Below are 15,083 nucleotides of genomic sequence, written 5' to 3' on the forward strand. Positions count from 1 at the left end.
CAGTGTTTTGTTTACTGTTCCAGCTAATACAAGGGCATATCAAATCATGTGAACAGATAAGACAAGGCAAAAAAGACTAGAGCTGATTTCTTTTCAAGCAGTGCAGGAAAATCCAGATCCTAGTTTAATGATACCATAATCATGGCATAAACTTAAATTACTCCGGGAAAATGCAATATTCACAAAGGAGAACATTCAATAATCACAGAAGCAGGTGTAGTACATTGTTATTTGAGCTTTCTTTTAATGGCAAATTTCTGTGTAAGGGAATATGTTAGTCAAGAACATATCTGTCTTCTAACAAGACTCTAATACTTGGCTTGCTGTAATACTATCCCTTCTTACAGATTTACTTTACCTTCTTTATTTAATCTATATTAGGACCCCTGCTAGTTGTGGTCTGTAAGCGTGTGATTTGCTAGATGTTGGAAGGCGTAAGGATGTTACTTTGTCTCTCTGATCTGTTTCCTCAGGTCAGAGGAAAGCTAATGTGCTTGAAAGTTTGTCTATTTACACCAGATAAGGAATACTCGGAGATCAGCCATTTATCTAGTTTATCAATCCAACTTTATCTAGCATCTCGTTGGTAATCTCAGATGTTGGATCCCATAAATTAGCTTGCCTCTTTAGAAGTATTGCATAGTAAATAAAACAAGTTTGACTCTCCCAAAGTTTTCATTTACTCTGTAACCTCTTTGCATTCAATGCGAGACTTCTATGGGAATATTACAAGTTTTCTTTAAAAGTGCTTTTTCTGTGGCAGGTTTGTGGGCTAGTACAACTGTTGAAATTTTGTGATGCACTAAATGGAGCATGGCAAGAAATTGGTCTAGTTTGCCACTTCACCTCATTTTGAGAGCTGAAAATGAATTATTTAAGCAATGAGATAGGACAGACTTTGCAGCAGTGCTGATTAACACACATTCTGCATGTTTGTCTTGTTTTTCCATCACATGTGAATGGTGCATTAATCAGCACTAATGCACAAGCTAATGTTTCTTATTAAGATTTCACATTGTTCTTTCTCTTGACAAAAATAGAATTTAAGGGTTTCTTCCACTACTAGTTATTGGTGAGGGAAATGTTGCATTCTTATTTCCAAGATATGCAATGATAAAAATGCATTCAAAACCAAATGTTACCCAGTGGGATTTTCCTTTTCTTATCTTACTAAATACAGATCTAAAGCACTTTCATGGAATTCATGTTTGCAGTTTGAATTGCCTTTTTCTTTCTGCATTGACAGATTAATACAGCCTTGCATTGAGGCATAGCTAACGTGAATTTGTTTCTGGCACATCAGCTTCTGCTGCAGCACAGCAGAAATTCCTGCTTGAAGAGTTCTAGACTGCATTGATGGGTGCAGCTACATTAGCATCTCAGTTTGGATCAGGAGTTTGCTTTTGAGTTAGGTTTTTTTCTGGTATCTGACTTGCCAGATTTTGATTTGCACTGCAGTTGTCTTTAAGGGAGGTAAACTAGATTCCTTTTGGATGAAAAAGAACTGACGATGCACTCCTGGAGCACACCTGATTATGCTCCAGTGTCTAGGGGACACTCAGTTTGTGTGCCCAGGCTAGAGCTAGTCTTACTGTGCCCAACTCTCAACACTGCTCTGCAAATCTTCTACCATTGCTTTGCGTTGCTTGCTAGTGTTGACATAGCCTATGCGGCTCTGACAAGAATGTAAGGTGGATCCACCTGTACATTTTTTCCTACCAGAGGCATTCAAAAAACATTAAAAGAGCTTTTACAATCTATGTTAAGATTTTACTTAAACACAAAATAAACCTGTAAATTTTTCAAACAGAGAAATCCAGATCTAGGTGAAACAGAAAAAATGAAAATAAAAGCTTTTAGCGAAGAAATCTCTTCCTGGTTGCTGTTTCCTTTCAGGGAAAATCCTTTCCTTCAGCATTATTTTCAGTCCTGTAAATTTCAGTAGCTTTTTGGGTTGCAAAAAACCTATGTGGTCTCTTCTGAATCCCTCAAAATACTCTTTGTTGCCTCTGCAACATGTCTTTGTGGCTGCTTTTCAATTCCCCTGGATGCATATGGCCAGTAACTCCTAGGAAGGAAGAATTTTCCTAGGCAGCATGTAAAGGGAATTGCATGGTCCAATATGCTACAGCAGGAAAAGAAAAACAGTCAGTTGTCTGTCTCTCAGTAAGACAATGCATGTGCAATAAAATGTGGTTATACAGATTGGTAAGTTATGTAAACGATCATAGTTGGGGGAAAAAAAGGAATTTATTAAACGTATTTCATTTCATACATTAAAAAAAGAAATGTAAAAGAAAAAAATATGCTTCAGTCTATAGCAGCTCAGAAACAGCTTTACTTTTATTGCTTCTCAATTTACTCCTGGTGGTGGTCAGAGAGGAAGAAGGGAAAGGGTCATCTGAACTGCTTCAGAGCCAAGGGCACAGCACGCACTCACTCTATATCACTCGTGTTGCACTGTGTTTTGCACTATAAAATCTTGTTATTTGTAAACACCCCAAGCACATTCAGTAGTTTGGGAACATCAAATCTATTATGCAATGGCCTTTGGGCTTACTTAATGGAGTGCTTTAGAAGGGCTTTATGTTATCACCATCAAATGGGGGCTAAACCACAATAAAAATTAGGATTTACTTGGGGGGAGCAAAGGAAACAAAGCATGATATACATTGGCCTAGGATCACTGTAATCTGTGAGTGATCCAGCCCTCAGGTATCAATACTGAAAAGATAATTCCCTTTCACTTTCTCTTCTTTCTGGTCTCTGAAAATTGGCTATGGATACTTCATGGCTTTTTTTTATACTGAAAGATACACAATTTCTGTTTAAGTAAAAATTGGTCCTTTCTGAGCGAGAAATCAATAATGAACTAAAACCAAGCAGTCTTATGACTATTGTTCACTAGTAGCTTCAGCTAATAACTTAGGGTTTTGTGCTTGCTTTATCACAAACTCTTGTCATTTTTCCTCTCTCTTGTCCACAAGTACTCTTATTCTTTCATATCTTTGCTGCTGAAATCTCAGCATTTTTTACAGTAGGTTTTCATTTCATCTTCACTACTTCAAACGTTCTCCCTTCATACACATTCAAAATGTTGACATCATTATCAACTGCATTGCTCTGATCATGGTTCCCTCCTTCCTAAATTATTGAGCAGGTTTTCCTCTTTCACAGTTCAAGTTTCTTCTTATGCTCTATATATACATTCTAAACTGCTCTTTGGCTAATCCTCTCCTCATTGCTCCCTTCTCTCCCCTCCTACTTTTCCTCCTAGTGCTTGGAATATGTTGGTCTCTGTTAACCTTGCTAAGCACATCCATCCTCCTCTTTGGAAGCACTTTTAATAATCTGTATGTTTGGCAAAGCCTGTAAGTATAGGCACCCCTTGGAGAACCCATTTACAATGTAAGATGGAGGTTTTACTCTGGTTCCCTTCAGCACCTGATGACAAAAGCACTTTTCTCATCTCTCCATGGTAGGTGCCTTCAGGGCAGTGGAACTGATGGGACTGTGAGCTCTGGACCCTGTGTTTGTATTCCTTTGAACTTTTAATGTCACAGTCTGCCTCAATTTCAGCTGATGGCCCAGAATAAAGACAAAAAAAGAAGGGGGAAAAAAAAAAAGCTGCTTCTACCTATCTGTTAATCCTGCTTTTACAACATAAGGGTTATCTTCTTTTGGGAAACACAGTGTAAAGTTCTTAGGTTTGTGTTACAGCTTTGAAGGTGGCTTGGGTTTTTTTTTGATTGCATTTTGTTTTAAAATCTAAAATTCATCTGAATGTTTCCTCATTTGATTTCTTAGTCAACATTAGCACTGAACTATCCTTTGGGTCACTTCTAGATGATTAATAATGTGAATGTCCTAAGCAATGTTGAGCTAGAATTTTAGCACCCTGCATAACCGTTTGGAACTTACTCCTGCTATTGTGCCCAGCAGCAGCAATGTTTCTCTTTCCAGCTGCCTACAAATATCCCTGCTTAAAAATGTTTACTTCTGCAGTGGAATATTTTAGAGAGCTGTTTTGAATAACATGGGTTTCTTTTCTCCTAAGACCACCAGCTAATGCACTTCCTCGTAAATAATAATGATAGTTTATCTTGGCATTTAGTTGATAGCCAAAATCTTGATTTTTTTAGTAAAAGATTTTTAACTCCTGTTTGATTTATACAGTCAAGTTTGGACCTTCACCTCAATTTCCATAATATGAGAAGCAGAGTCTTTAGAGATTTAATATAAGAATTTATCAGTCAACTGGTGGAATGGTGTTTTAATGTAGAAATGAGATAAAATGTTACCCTGAGTGAGCCTCTGCATTTAGAGAGCATAATTTCATTTTGATATATTTAGGAAGATGCAATTACATATTCAGGAGGAGGACAAAGTAGGTTCTATGTCATTTCTCAGTTACATATATGGAAGAGCTCTAATGAAAGTGAAGATGCATTGGAATAAACAAAATCACAAGTAAAGTTTTCTCTCAGCAGTGTAACACTAAGGGTCCTTGAAGCTCCTCCAAAATACTTGGGCTTTTTGAGAGTAGAAAAAGTTATCCCTAGGGGAGCAAAATATACTACTTATAATTGCTAATTGATCTTAAAATATTTCTGATTCCATTAAGTACAGAAAAACTATGCAGAGGTTGGGATCTCAATTAAGACTATCTTGCAGCAATATTTTGTCATTTTAGTATTAGAGGTTTCATTTGCTAATAGCATTTTTATTAAGAATGACAATCTTACAGGGCAACTTGTTTGACATAGGCTTTTTTGTTTACAACCTGCACTTGAACAACTGCAGCATTCCTGATGCAAGAATTCAAATTTTTCTGATTATGTGTTCTTATCTAAGCAGATCCTATAAGTAAGCTATAGTCAAGTTCGCAAACAGAATAATATACACGTGAGCGTGTGTGCAGAGGTGTATAGCAGTTATCAAGACAATGTATAGATAGATGTTTCTAATATTAATGGTGCCTTTGAGCAAGTAACATTTCCACTGTTCATCAGATTGAAGGGCCATCATTTTAATATAGTCTTCTGTATGCTATCATATTCTTTCCAATCCATTTCACAGGGAAATTGTCCATTGTTAGAAAGATATTGTTTGCATGGTTTGGTACATCACTGTCACACTATTAACCTTCAATTATTATGCACGCAATGATATACACTAAAAGAAGCAAATCAAGATGTTTTCACTTATTTTTGCTGTCTAGAGGATGCGAATTAAATAACATGCTCTTAATGTGACTGACAACAGACCACAAACATGATACTTGTCTATTACAGAAATAAACTGTAAGAAGAATTTTGAAGATGTCATTGTTAGAAGTGTGGGGGTTTTCCCCTTTAAGTACTGTAACAAATGAATGCCCAGACTTAAGCACTGACCTGTATGCAGACTTAAGCACTGACCTGTATGTCAGCCAGACTTCCATGGGGAGGAAAAGTATGTTCAGGTCTGCTGGCTGTAGTACTAATCCACATCCAAGAAGATAATTTTTTGGCTTGATAAACTCTACAGACTGGGCTTTGTTATTTCCCTCTCATACTTTTATAATCTAAATTAAATAAAAATTGAAGCACTAAATATGTATTCAGCACTGGAAATATATTCAATATATTGAAAATAGTAGCTGTTGTTATCAAGCTCATCAAACCTTTAAAAAGTATGTAGGTATCCTTTGTCTTACGATAGAAGCCATATAAATCCCAGTCTACTGAAAGAATTGAGTCAATTGTTGTTTTGCATGAATCACAGAATCACTAAGGTTGGAAATGACCTGTAAAATCATCAAGTCCAACCATCAACCCAACACCACCATGCCCACTAAACCATGTCCCACAATGCTACGTCCACATGTGGATCCCTGAAGTTGTTAGAGAAGAAATTCTGCATTGTTGAAACTAAAACATGCGTCACAACCAAATACTTTCTTCCTGGGTGATTTACAAGGATTTAATCTCATCTTGAAGTGAAGGATGACTTTTTCTCTTAGTTTTCCAGTTATTTCACAGGTTACCTACATCTTAGAGGGCTAAATCTGCCACACAGTCTTCACAGTCCCATGGGAGACTTATTTCTTATTCTCCTGCACTGATGTCATGAACGTGGTTCTCTTTTAAACTACTTCTCTGTCTTTCCACCCCCAACAAAATGCTCTTCCTACAAACACCTGTCTCCTGTGGACTTCCGCAAGTTCTCTAAGGTCTGCTCTCACAGCAGGAGGGGTTCTTCTACTCTTCCAAATTTGTGTGGAAAAAACCTTCTCTTTTTCTGCCCCTGTCTTACTGCCAGTGAACAGTGTTGGCTCCCTGCTCCGGTTGTTGTTTTGTGCTGTGCCCCAATTTGAATGTGGCTTAGGGGGCAGGGAAATAGGAGATGGGAAGAAACCAGATCTGAAATGAAGCAGTCTTACCAGGAGCAGTTCCAGAGTGTTTATTCTACCCATTTACCCCCACCCCATAAAACACCTTCTCAAGTCATTCTCAACAGAGTGCTTTTTCAAGGACTACCAAACACTAGCATTTATTTTCCAAATGGTTGAAGAAAACTGCGTGTTTTCTTTTCGCAAAATGAGTGTAACTTCTAACTGGAAAGTCACATCACACATTAAACAAAGCAGTTTCCTAGGCATGTCTGAGTGATACTGAATGCCAATGTATTGTTTGGCAAGGAAAATGCCTAAATGTGTTTTGTGCTCATATAAAGTTTCACAGCAAGTCCTAAAGCAATTGGTTTCCTTTAAAATTTTTGCAATTTTATGACATGCTGGTCAGTAAGAAGGCTGCCTTCAGTAAGAAGGCTGAAAATGTTCTTCCAGCAAAGCATTTTTAATGATTTTCATTGTTTAAATAAAATGTAAGGATATGCTCTAAATTAGGTTTCTGTTGTGCTAAAGTACCAAACTTTTACCATAATCTGAGATCACTGCCTCTGAGCTAATGGCACCACCTTATTCCAGTTAGTCTCATTTTTGGTACCTAGTAGAGAAAATGAGTGGGTTTGCTTTCTGGACTCTGCTTTAAAGGCTAGCAGCAAGGGAAGTCTTTCTTTTATTTCAGAAATTCGTAAGAGCGGTTTGTCAATATTTTGAAATAGGAACAGAGAAAGACATGAAATATTAAGTGTGCCAAATCCTATCCTTTCTGCAAGCATGCCTTTGATTTCAGTAGTTCAGTTTAGTCTGGGTTATTTATACTTTTCCAACGAGAACTAATTTAAACATTCATATTTCTAGATCTCAGTTAAATATTTATCTAAGTTTATAAAGCTGCTTCTGCTGATTAGTGAGCTACCTGTTATGGGAGAACAAAGAACCTCAAAAGGCAGCAAATTAAGGTCACAGGTCAGTGTTCAGGCAAAATAGAGCTGGGCTACCAAATGATTTCCCATTATTAAGCCAATAAATCAGGCAGATGTTGATAGATGCAAGCACTGGGGCAGTGTGTCAGCCTCATGAAAAAATTGTTTAACAGATTCAGGTGATCAATGCTGTCAGAATCTTGTATGTGAAAAATAAGATGACAAATTAAGCTGTAAGGCTGTGACACCAAAGATTATGATGTGCCCCTTCCCCCCCACCCCCCACCACTGCCACCATCGTTTTACATCTAGCCTAAAAGCAAAAGCACAACAAATAAATAAATAAAATTACATGTCTATCCATTTGTGTCCCTTGGAAAGCCCACAAGTGAGGCGGAAGGCTAATGGATTTTCAAAGCAAATGCAACCTGCTGCATAAGCCCTGATTGAAGAGCTCTGAAGGGGAAGAAAATAGGTAAAGGGGTTATTGAATTATTAATGGTCTCTATGATAGTGGTCTAATTAGAGCTAAAGAGGTATCACTTTTTACTAATGGTATGATGAAAACAAAAATAACCCATCGAAAGTCATCATGATAGAAATTATGTTAAAATTGAATACCTTTTCATCGCAAAAAGCACTATACTGTATTTACTTTTAGGAATTTCTGGGGTTTGCATATTACAAAACGTGTAGCAGAAAAAATATGCCATTCATTTTTTCTGAATGGCACCAACAGAGTAATCCAGTAATTGCTGTTGAAGGCTTGGACCTTCTAGTTTCCTCAATTAGAAGACACTTAAGACTGACGAAAAAATTAGTCTCTATTAAAAAGAACATCTTTCCAGTCAATGTGTCTGCAGTCACGAGTCACTGAAAGCTGAGTGCTGCACAGATAAAGGTGTTTAATTAGATGTGCTTTTTGGAAACTTGAAAACTAGGATCCAAGAGACCCTTAATGTGATTTTCCTGCGAATCTTGCTGTTGGGAGGCAGCGACCTCCAACTGGCCATGACAAGCTCTGGGCTCACCAGCACCCTCGGCCCCGCTGCCTGCCCTCCCCAGTGCCCAGGCATTACTAAGTACCAGAGATCAAAACTGTTAGCCATGGTGAGGCGTAAGGGACTCGGCAAAGGACTATATGAGTGAGGGACTCTGCCATTTTCCTCCTGGGCCAAGCACAAGCTCTTTCCTTATTTCCCTGATGTGCTGTGTGAGATAGGCCATTGCTTTTAAAACAAGTGCCAAAAAACCACAGGTGCAACATGAAATACAAATTCTCAAGTAATAAGCTAATTTGCAAGCTGTTAGATATCATAAGGCTGTAAGAGTGGTGACTTTATGGGGAAAGTTAGCGGAGGAAGACAACAAAAAGCATTCATGCCTACCTTATGAGATACGTGAAAGCCAGCATGAACTGTCATCAGGTCATTTAAGACTTTTTCAATAGTTACTCTGTCAGAGATACCAGATTACTGCTGTTACCTGTCTCATAGATGGACAGGAAAGTGCTGTGCATGTAAGTTTTTTGCTGACAAGCTCACCCAGAGAAAAAGAAATTGTTCTTTGAATGACACCAATTCCCTGTTTGTTTATCTGTCTCTGATTTTTTTTTTTTAATGGTGTGTCCTATGCCCTGGCCCCAGCACACTCAGATGGCGGCTGGAGTCTGTAGAAGCCTGGAGACAACCATCTGTCTCAAAGTGAAATGAGGTTGTTGGGTGGAAAATATATATGCCAAGAGATATTTTTTCATAAATTCTTCCTCAGGTCTTTGGTTCAGTTCATAGTGACAAGGTTGTGGTAAATGATAATTGGTAAGAATTTGAAGGAAGCAAAATGAGTAGAAAGCTCCAAGTTCAACTCAGATTTTTTAACAGGAAAAATAAACAAGCAAAGTAAATTGATATGATTGATGGGGTTTGCTGGATTTGATTGATTCTGCCAATTTAAGAGAAATGCAATCGAAGCTATAATTTTGCAAGGCTGATGCTGATGCTGACTTTCAGTGTCAGGCGTTAACAGTGCAGATATTCAGATTCAAAAGCTGCTTTGGGAGGTGGTGCCAACCTGGCAAATAAACTCCCTGAGCCAGTGCAATCTGCAGGAAGGCTGTGTTCATCGAGAAGAGGCTGTGGGTGCGTGCCACTCTGGGTGGTACCTGTGACAGCTGCTGAGACGGTTCTTCTCCCTGCTACCAAACTCATCCTGTCCTCCTGGCTCAGGGGTTTAGGTGCTCACTCTTTAGTTCGGTTTATTCAAAGTGAACAGAGTTATTTGTATCCAGAAGTTTTAATTATTTATAACAGGGGAGCCAGCTTGTATCACTTTAACTGATCTGGGTCAGAAGGAAACAACGTAAGTTGGCACCCTGCTGCTGTGAAGGGTCACCACCTCTTTTTCGGGGCTAGTGGGAAGGAGGTTTAATCATGTTCAGTTGCAGTTAGTTCAGGACAGACAAATGCAGCCCAATTGTGTAAAATATACATGAAACTGTTGAACCTTACTGAAGGGTACCTTTCTTTCTCTTCTGTATTTAGCATAGGCCAAACCAACCATGCTTTTTAAGAGTCTAAGAGATCATGGCTGAATTTGGATTGTCAGTGTGTACCTTACTGAACGGTGTCAGGGATGAGAAAAAAAGAGAGTATTGACAAACAGATACATGAACGCCTACCTCTGCTCGTCACCCACGTGCACAATCATGCAGAACATTTTGCTGTCACTAAAATAGCACTGCCATACTTTAGTGTCTGGATGATATAGCTGGCTTGGGGGGTAGTATTTGCCACAGCTTATTACAAATGTGCAGTCCCCAAACACCATCTTTTTATTCCTCACGTAGGCCACAAATGGAAGATCTGCAAGCATTGTTCACACAAATATCGTTGCAGACGTGCTGGCACTGTCAACAACACACTTCTTGCCCCATGATGTACAAGCTGCTCCATCACACAGCTGTCACACAACTGTATCTTGTATCTCCTGGATGATGCGTTTGGGCTACTTCAGGCAATTCTATTTTTTGTTATGTATAGAAAAAAAAGCATTAAGAAGGGACAGAAAACAACAATTTATTAATATTATACAGACTCATAAAATATTGCTTCGTTTGCGATCCTGCAATAATGTATGAACAACATAGATCAGTTTGTGAAGTTAATTTCATTTAAGAAATTCTGTGCGTTGCAGGAAACTGCATAAATACTCCATAACAGTGCCATTTGCTACACTGAAGCAATAACCATTTATTTTTGTGAGTTCCAGAGTTATAGCATGAGGGTCTTTTATTATTAACCCCAGTAGTCTCTGCATAGGTTGCTTTCATCTTTGTGGAAATGTGCAAACCTTCTTTTATCAACTTTTAATTTTCATACATTGAGGGAATTGAAATGAGCCCACTGGGTACCTGAGGGACCAAGACATCCCATGTGATGTATATTGTCATTTTAATGGAGACACATTAACAGTTTCTGAATACACAGTGTACTTACAGTGGGCTGTTAAAAACTGCCTTGAAATTTCGGTTAAAAAAGAAAAAATGTAAGTCCTTGGTTTATCATGTGCATAACAAACTGACAGAAGACTACATGTGGTTATATAATTAAAGGCTGCTGTTCTTCACTCCATGACAGTGCTGTTAATGAGTCGAATCTATTGAGGATCTCTTCTCAGATATAACTTAGGGTGCTATACACTACCATTTTAAGACAGCGTGAGTACAATGGCAATTTATTAAAATACTGTTAACTCTCTCAATACGACCATGAGGCTAATTAAATATAACAAGTTCACTACTGGGATTGGCTCCACAGTCTGCAGGCTGTTCTTTCTCCAGATCCTTCGGGGTTTCCCATCTGTGTGGGAGACCAAGGGCAGCCCCATGCAACACAGTTTTCTGCACTTGGAGAGATTTGTAATTCCCTGTCAGAGACGTGAAAATTACATTTAGGTCTTGATTGCCTCCAAGATTTAGGGGCAAAAAAATTTCATCTAAGTCTGTCTTAATGCTGTGAAAGTTTTTCTCTCTTATTAGTGGGGCTATGTTTATACTGGGAAGTTAAACATGGCTGCAAACATGATGGCCCAGTTCCTGAGGCCAACTGATGAGAAACAGCCCATATCCCTCCCTGGTTTAACTGTCTTTAGCTTCCACAAGAGGCTGGCTGCATGCAAACTCTCTATTGAGCTGTACCTGTCCCTGTTAACTCCTGACTTGTACGCAAGAGCAGCTGGGAGAGTACTAGCTGGCCTGGGCCAAATCACACCAGGGATGCTCTAATAATGAAAGGGTATAAACAGTCGTGTCCCAGATCCTGAGAGTTTCCCAAGGTACTGTTTAATTTCCTGGTAACCTGTGAGTGCTATCACAGGGAAAAAATGCTCAGTTAACATACTTTTAATCAGATCATTACCAAAGCGGTTTATTGACTTATTAATGGCATATAATTAACGAGCAATCAGGAAACTATAAGTATCAACATCACCAATGCAACCAACGAACCACAATACTAGACAATCACACAATGTTAATTAGCACCTACAAATTTCTAGGCACCCCTTCTATAGCTAATCCCCAAAAGCTCTCGTCACAACCACACCAAGTTAGGGGCTCCCCTCACTGCACACGCTTGTAGGAACTGTGAATGCTCCAGCTTTGTGCACACTTGTGCTGCTACCTGCAACCCAGTGATGCACAGGATGGTGAGAAAGCACCCCTGGGGTTTGCATACGCACACCCGAGGTGTGGGTCCTGATGGTCTCCTCTGGATGGTCAGTCCTGCTGCTGGAATGCAGAGGCTGCTCATTACATTCAGAGCCCGATGGGGAGCCTGTGAAGTCTGGCCAAGGCAGAGGTCCCCAAGGTCACCGAGGAGATCAGAGGGTGACTTCTGGCAGTATCAAACCCAGGTTTGACTCTGTTGTCTCCACTCCCAGGTCTCTCCCTGACAAATTTTCGTGCTCCTTGGTACTTCTTTTCAAGCTGACTCCTCTGTTTCAAGAGTCTCTTCATAATTCCCCAGTTACTGCTAATTCCAGCTGATTGTTGGCTTTCTCTTTGGCATTATCTGCAGATGCCCTTTTAAGCAGTTCTGGGTATTCAGTTCACTTATGCTGCTTATGCTGTCATGCCTTTCTTAGCAGCTGTTGTCCAAGCCATTTTGCCAAGGGTGAGGAGTGGGAGCCAGCCCCACATAGTAACTTCCATCCTCTGTAGACATGCAAATGTGTGTTCAACTGGACTACACAGCATGAAATGTACACAGATCTAACCTTTCTTTAAAAAAAAAAAATCTCATATTTTCAAAGGCTGGAAATAATCACTTTTCCTATAATCTGTTTTGTTAACATAAGAGACATTTCTAAATAATATAGCCTAAACCTTCAAGATGGGCTTGACTGATGCTCCTTTTTTTATGACTAATATTTGAGTGTCCATGTAGATATTTTTCTGCAGGCTAAATCTGTGTGCAGCCTTCTAGTGATTCTTCTTTTGTGATCTTTCTGCTCCAGACCTAAATGTCTGTCTATCTGTAATGCCAGCTCTGGAAGCCCTGGTGAACCTTCCAGATACATGCCAACTACCAATCCACAGTTTGATTTCTGCAGTACGTTCTGCCTTGTTTTCTCGTGTGAGTGAAGATGGTGGACCATGTTACAAAGCATGTGCATCCATGCTCTGGAGGTAGTGGCAGGGTGCACTTCCTGAACCTGAAAGTTTTAGAAGGCCAGCTGTGAGTCAGCAATTTTTTTTATATATGTTGTCAGGACCATTTTTACAATAGAGGTGGCGTACTTAATTTAACATATTATAGATAAAAGAAAAATATTGGGATCTCAGAATTCTGGAAGAACTATTATCTCTTGGACTGTTTTTCTCTATCTCTGTTTCTAAATAGTTATAAAGGTGTGCCACACTTTTATGAATATTTTAAGCTTTGATCAAGGCGTATGTATAACAAATAGCCGCTAAGTAGGGTGCACTAGAATAAATTGTGTGACTCCCTTTCAGATTACCCCATAATCTCCAGGCAGTGTTTCTTACTTTGAGTACTAATTATCCTGCAACTTAATTGAGCCATGAATTACCCATAATTATCTATTTTCCATGGTAAAACAAAACCATGTAATTATGCTCTCTTCAACGCCTTGGATTTATACATGGTATGAACCGAATTTAGGCCAATATGTACAGGGCTAACAGTGAGAGTGGTCTTATTCTTTTAGCCCTGAACTTCCTCATAGCAATACAATTTGATTTCAAGAGAGCCAGAGATGTCCCGCAGAGAACAGACAAACTACTTTGGTAGAATGGTGAAGGTGTAGTCTAAAGTGTGTCTTTAATTGTCCCAATCACTGCCGCTTAAATTAGGATCAGGTTAAGGTGTACGGAGATACATGGTCATAGTGCACTACAGTACTGCTATTCCCCACCTACCGCGGGTTTTCGAGATGTGAAATGCTCTTGCACTGCATTTGTTTACAGCAGGCAGACAGGACCTTGAACAGCTCCAAGATGAAGTGACCTTTGAAGGTGCTTAAAGTTATCCATCTCTGTCTGAAGCATAGTAATTGAGACTCAAGCCCAGCTTTGCCTGAATTAAATCATTAGGTAACTAAAAACTAAACCTAAAAGATTATTCCCTGAAGTGGAATAGATACAAATCTTTAGGATAATGCAGTCCTAAACTTTATATCATGAGATTTGGCATCTCATTTTACAAAGGCCAATAGATGACATGCTCTAAAACAAATATAATGCAGGAAAGTCAAAAACCAGATAAAAGGTTTTGAATCATGTCATTCTCTGGTGTGTATCTCTGTTATGTGTCCCATGATGGAGCACCTGCACCAAGGCTTTCTAGAAATGACATATCACAAAAAGGTCAGATATCATGCAATTCCTCTGCTGAGACATCTGTCAAGTCATGTTTGCCGTCAAAACAAGGTAATGTCCTGAAAGAAAGCAGTATGTTTTGCAACAGTCTGTAGCATATGGCACTGGAAATGCATGTCAGTAAAGTAAAAGTCATGCCACGTACCTGCTTTTCAACTGTAACATGTTATTTGTCATAAAAAGCTACAGCTGTTTAATTTTTCGTAAACAATTACCATGTTTTCACATATTGCTTCACATGGTGGATTAAAAGCAAAGAGCAGGAAGTCTCTGTTCAGTATAGAAATATAAAATGTCAGAATGTAATGTGTAATAAATACATCATTAGACAAAATATGAGGCTGATTCTCATTTACACAAAGGCCTGCTTTACACTGCTTCAGCAGTGCAAAGCGGTGTTAGTTTAAATCATTTACTTGAAATGAAATTGAGAATGAGGCCCAAATACTTCAGTTTAATTCTAATTAGCTAGGAATCTTCTTTTGGAAATCCTTTGTGAAAATTTCAAATGTATGGTTACAGTTGCTTCTAAGGAGAAGGAAGTATTGAGAGTAAGGTTATATCTAGAACTAAATCATTCAGGCATGGTTTCAAAGCCATGCAATGTCCTTGAATGTTAATATTTTCAGTGAGGAATGTACATGATGAAATGTGTTTTAAAATGTATGTGAATACCACGGTCATACTAGCACTAGAAATACACATATTGGGTAAAAGATGAAAGTCTCAACTTCCTCCCTCGTGGCTCCACACAAAAAGAGTTGCTGCTTTCCAGTTAAATAAAGGCTGAAGCACCTTCTTCCTTCACCAGTTTTAAATAGTTGCCAGCCAGAAGGAATTTAACTTAATTTCTATTTTACCTTCCTGCAGCAGA

The sequence above is a fragment of the Gavia stellata genome, chromosome 1 (genome assembly GCF_030936135.1).
Source record: "Gavia stellata isolate bGavSte3 chromosome 1, bGavSte3.hap2, whole genome shotgun sequence".
In the NCBI taxonomy this organism is placed as follows: domain Eukaryota; kingdom Metazoa; phylum Chordata; class Aves; order Gaviiformes; family Gaviidae; genus Gavia; species Gavia stellata.